Source organism: Rhinolophus sinicus, linkage group LG14 (genome assembly GCF_036562045.2).
Source record: "Rhinolophus sinicus isolate RSC01 linkage group LG14, ASM3656204v1, whole genome shotgun sequence".
Taxonomy (NCBI): Eukaryota; Metazoa; Chordata; class Mammalia; order Chiroptera; family Rhinolophidae; genus Rhinolophus; species Rhinolophus sinicus.
The window spans coordinates 46572272-46578271 of record NC_133763.1 but is presented as its reverse complement, the minus strand read 5'-3'; positions in this window follow the sequence as shown (position 1 = coordinate 46578271).

The following is a 6000-nucleotide window of genomic DNA, read 5'->3' as shown; positions in this document are numbered from 1 at the left end:
TGAGCACCGGTACTCCGTGGGGTACCTGCTGGCTCCATGGCCCTGCTTGCCAGCCAACAATCTGTGGATTTTTTTTTTTTTCTTTTCAGTTTCTATTTCTGCCCCAAACCCTCTCTTCATAACCTCTGCTTCACATTCCTGCTTGGCTAGAATTTTCTTGCAATAGTATTGCCCACTGCTGGTTCAGTCAGCCACAGCCAGATGGCCGTGGTCACATGGTATCACGGTTGCTTCTGATGGAGGAATGTCCCTTGGTAGAGGGCTCTGGGCTGCTTCCACAGCCCCCACCTCCCCTGCCCCCCCTCACCTCCCTGAGGAGGGCACTGTAGGCACCGGTGGCATTAGGGGACCTGCTTTGTCCACTTAGGGGCTCTGCTTTCAGGATGCAGACTCTGAGGAGGAAGGGCCTTAAAAGTCATCTAGTCTAGAGTCTCTGTGAGACGGAGGTTCCGGCACCATATTCTGGCCAGTGCATCATCCAGCCTCTTTCTGAACCCCCTATGACAAGGTGCCCAATGCCACCTAAAGCAGTCCAGGCTACCTGTCACCCACTCTGCCTCTGAGTGAAATTCTCCTTTGAGTGAGCTCGAATCTGACTGCTGGGAGTCTCTCCCCTTGGTCCTATTCCATCCTTCCAGGCCTTAATGGGCACATTTAATGCCTTTTTAATATTATGCACTCTTTAATAACAGAAGATGGTTTTCTTGCATTTTTCCCTTCAAGAACTAAATACCTTCCCATTCTTATGAGCATTCCCACGTGACTTATTTTGAGTTATCTTAGCATTCTATCCTTCTCCCTGAAGTGTGGTCTCATTTGCCCATGTCCCTTTTAGTATATGTGCTGCCGAAGCGAGCACACCCATGTCCCTTTTAAAGTGTGGCCCCAGAGGAGAAGCTGAGGGCTCTGGGTGTGGGCGGACAAGTTCCCGGCCCAATGTGGCCCAGGCTGCTCCCATTCGAGATTTCTGATTAAACTTGTTCCTCTTATACTTTATTCCAGCCAAGTGTTCCATGGGCTGCAATGGTCCTGCTGGGTAGCACACGGTCATCAGCAATGCTTATGTTTTTAGGATGTGCGTATTGTTAAAACTGAATCAGCCAAAGACCAGTAGGAAGCACCTGTTGTCTGACACACACACATACAGAGTCAGACTTACTGGCTTGCTGCAGCAAGAGAGGACCCTCCAGAGGAAACGTGGCCAAGATGGAGGAGGAACGCCCCTTCCCGAAGGTGTATGGTCCTGCGGAAGGGTTCTGAGAGGTCCGCAGGGAACAGCCATCCATCCTGGACTGGTTGCTTTCTGAGGTGGGGTCAAGGGAGGCAGGAGGGATGAAGTGCTGTTTGTCACAGGCGAGCGCAGCTTAGCCATTGGGTATCCTCAGTACCAGATGGGTTAGCAAAGTGGGCCTGTGGCGCCATTGGGACAAAAGCAGCAGTCACTCATTTTACAGCCGCTGCATGACCTTGGGAGAAATGAGGTCTCCTGTGAGCTTTGCAACTGCTTTTATCCATGTCCTCTCAGCCTGAGTAACTGTAGGACTCCTTTTGGCTTTTTCAGTCTGAGCTGGTGTTCATTCCTAGCTGGCTGCTCATTTTTTCAGTATCTTTGTGGGTCCAAGGCTTTAGGAGGCAGGAGTGGCACTGAGCACCTCCCCCACGTTCCCGCACGTGTTCACAAGGTGGCTGCAGGTGAGATGCCCAGGAAAATCACACGGGTGCCATGACGGTTCTTGCACTGACTTTCCTCTTTTTATTTCTACTGTCATTCTTATTCAGGCCCCTGCTTGGGCTGTGGCCACAATCTCCAAGTGCCTCCAGACCTGTCATCTGAGCCCCAGAGCCATTCATCCAGTTTTCTGCCAGATAAGCCCCTGGGAGGTCCAACCGGCCCCTCAGATCCAACACCACAAAACTCAGCTGTCTTGTCTCCAACCGCCACCCTCGGTCACTGCTCGTGCCTTCTAGGCACTATGGGTGCATTGCACCTCCAAGCACCCAATTATCAGGCCAAATAAGCAGGGATCCTCCTCACCCAAGATGCCTCCCTCACCTGTATGCCCAAATGGTTGCCATCACTCGTCAGTTCTTCCTCCTAAATAGCTTTCAAACCTGTTTCTCCTCTCCCACTCTTGGGTCCTTTGAGTTTTTGCTTGGATTAGTCCAAAAATCTCTAGAAGTCTCCAAACATATCATGCCTCTCCAGTCTCTTCTCCTTCTAATCTACCAAATGCCCTGCAGCCAGAGAGAAAATTTTAAAATGCAAATCTGATCCTCGCCCTCCCTACATAACATCCTGTAATAGCTTCCCATAACCTAGTGTGAAATCTGAAATATCTCACACAGCACATGAGGCTTTTCTTCTGATGGGGCCTGTTTCCCCAGCCTCTTTTCTTCCACACCTTCCCTTGTGCCGTATGGTCCAGCCACAGAAAACCACCAGCAGCTCCCTGACTGGCTGCCCTTCACCCGATCAAGCAGACTTTTGACAGGCTGTTTCCTCTATCTGGCATGTCAGATAGTGGAAGAATACTAACTGTTACCATTTATTGATCACGTGCCATGGGTCAGGCACTCTGCTCATCGCTCTACGTGCATTATCATCACAATTCTGTAAAATAGCTACTATCATTATCTCGATTGTACAGATGAAGAAACTGGGTTTAAAAGAGATTAAGGAGCTGACCGAAGGTCAACAGCTGATAAGCGACAGAGAGGCATGTGCATCTAGCTTTGCGGTGAGACAGACATCTTCTCCTGGTATAGGACCAATTCCACTCATGCTCTGAAACCCAATTGCTACATCCCTTTATCCTGACCCCTTCCCTGCCCTCTCCTTCATTAGCAGGTAGGTAATTCTCTCCTTCCTGTGTCTTGTACATAATTGTATTCTATCAACCATCTCCCTGCTGTACTGGGCTCGTGGGCAGTACCTACCCACACATCACAGCCCTCCCTAAGTAGTCATGCTTTATGTGGTAGGTACTGCCCACAATCCAGCCTGTGGCTGATTGAACATGGAACAGACATGGACTATGGCTGTGTTGTATAGGTCCACACGTCTCACCTGAGAGTTCCCAGAAAGCTGTGCCAGCCATGGAAATGCTCCACTTAGATCTCCTTCAAAAGAACCTGCCACAGGAAATGTAATGGACTGACAGCCTCTAGCAGCTCCTTTTGGATCCACTATGGCATTCACCTGTCTCCCCTCAGCCAATGAGCACAGCAGGGGGACTAAGGATGGTTGTTCCTGCCCCATGCGGGGCTCCTTTAATGGGCAACTTTAGCTTGGGAGGCTGTCGCTCGGCCTGGCTAAGACTCTCCGAACAGCACTGCAGGCTGACACTCTTGCTTCCCACTCTCCTTTCACCAGTGTCAGACATCCATCACGGTCTAAATGCCATCCCCGCCTGCTCTTCTTCCTCCTTTATCTTTCATAGGCATTTCCTCGGTACATTTCTTGTACATCAAATCCTTTTTAGTGTCTGCTTCTTGGAGGAAGCAGAGGCAGAAACCATCTCTATAGACCTGACGCATAGCAAGTGGTCAATAAATGTTTGCTGAGTGAAGGAAGGAATGAGCCATCTCTCAACTGTTGCAAGCTCTCCCCAGCCCATTTCTGTGTCCCCACCAGATCAATCTTCCTAGAACATGACTTTGTGCATGTCACTTCCTTTCCTCCCCAGAGCAAAGTAATGGCAGATAAAAGACAAGAAAATCCAATGTTTCAGTTTTTTTTTTTAAATGTGGTCATGTGTCATAATGATATTGATGATGTAGCATGCAATCTCTCCTATTACATTATGAGTTTTCAGAAAAGGAGAAATGCAAAATGGCAGGATGACTTTTGACCGTTGAGGAATAGAAATGGGTTTGATAATGTTTTTAGAAGATGGGAACTTTACCAGCGTGAAAGTGCTTGTTCCTCCCACCCCAACGTGATTTCCTTTGAGAGTTCTATGTGCCAGGCTTGGGGGTCTTCTTTCTCCCCAGAAAGACTCAGAATCCTCATCTATCCCCTGAGGCACCAGTTTCCCCCAGAATTAACCTTTAATTCAGAATTCTACATCTTCCATAGTTGCCTACTTCTTAGGGGTGACATCAGGCCTGCCCATGCTCACCCCAAGGGGGTACCATTCCCATCGTAATTTCTGAGGATGGCAGCCCATTGAGTTGTGCAGTGCCTAGGCCTGTGCAAAGTTTCCTTGCCCAGGGCAGTCCTCAGGAAAACCTCCCCCTCCCAAGACTCGATCGCTTGAAACCAACCCCAAACTATTCTTGTATGATCAGTTGCATTCTGCCTTCCCTGGCAAATTTCCTTGAAAAAGACTATTCATGTAGTGTTTCTGGCGTAATAGTCCAAGAAAGGGTTATAATAAGCATTATCTTGAAGCCTTAAATACAGTCTCTGGTTCTGCAAATACCATAATGACAGACTCACATTCTCAATCCTAGGAAATTGTGTGGGCACTGGAGCTCAGCAATGTCCTAGGCGTGTCAGCAAGCTTTCTTCTTCTTTGTGTCTGGGATCCAAGGAGAAAATGGGGGGGAGGGGGTTTCCACGTGTCAATTCACACAACGCTCTCATGGAGGCACAGAGACGACCCCTATAACTGTGCTTCTGTGATGAGAAGGTAGGCAACACGTCTTTGTGGGTTGCTTGGTGCCTCTGGGCTGTGGGGCTATGTACAGTATCAGGGTCAGGTTTTAGTAAATTAGTGGCCAGAAGCGGAGACAGGAGAGGCCTGGCAGATGAAAGAGAGTTTCCGTGCAGAGAAATGTGGTCCGAAACATGGCTACTGCTGGAATTGGAGACACGGGCTCAAATGACGTCAAAGGGTTACTGAGGGGTTTCCTCGCTACAACCAGGAAACTGAACATCAGTCTTTTCTTGCGTGTGCCGCCCTCTCCCGGGCCTGCCCCTTCTCCCTCAGTCCCTCTGGGTAGTTGCAATGGGCCTATCTAGCTATTCCCCGGGCCCGAGCCACACTTGTTCTCAAGAAATCAACTCCAGTACTTGCTTCAAATCCATACATACCTTTATTTCACAGAACGTAAATGTTTTCAAGGAATTCAAGGAGAAGTGCAAAGTTTTTCAAGCCTTTAATTTTGATATGGAAAAAGGAAAGCCAAGGTGAAGGCTTTCTGTTGTGAGCCTTTTTGTAAATCACACCCAGTTTGTAAATACTTTCTTATACACTGAGTTCCTCAAGGCTTGGGTAAAACTACATTTTCCTAAGGACTTCATGTTAAAACTTTGGAATTCTTGGGAGCTGCTTCACCTTTCAGGATTTTTGCAGCGAGGGACACAGAATGGTGGCCCATGAGTCTGGCTCTCTGGGGGCACTGTCGGGCCCTAGTACTGGCCCTAATATGGGCCTGGACAGTGGGGTGGGGTGAGGCGGGGCCAGAGTCACTTCCTGGGGGTGTCACTGTCATAGTTGGAATGCCCAGTTTCCCAGAGTGCCTCCTTTCCATGCCAGGCCTCCAGGCTTGGGACTGGATTCCATGACACTGCAATGGCCAGAGCTGGACTTCCAGGCTTCACCAGAAGCGTGGCCTGGGAGGGACGAGGCAGCAGAATCCCTCCCTTGAGCAAACTCTCCATGAGTTGCACCTTTGCAATCACTCTTACGGGGTGATATTGTGGCACAATGGGTGCTCAGACTAAGATGAAAATTCATTACCAGAAGCAAAGGGCAGCTGAGGGTCCATCTCTTTGAGCTCTTAGCAGTTGACAGCCCCAGCTGCTGCAACAAAATGCCATAGATGGAGTGGCCTCAAAACAGAAATTTACTTCTCGCAGTTCTGGAGGCTGGAAGCCCAAGTTCAAGGGCCTGGCCCGTTCCTGGTGAGGACTCCCTTCCCAGCTTGCAAGTGGGGCCACCTTCTCGCTGTGTCCTCCCATGGCTCAGAGAGAGGAAGCAGGGTCGCTGGTGTCTCTTCTTATAAGGACACGGATCCTAACAGATCGAGGCGCTACCCGTGACCGCATTGAAC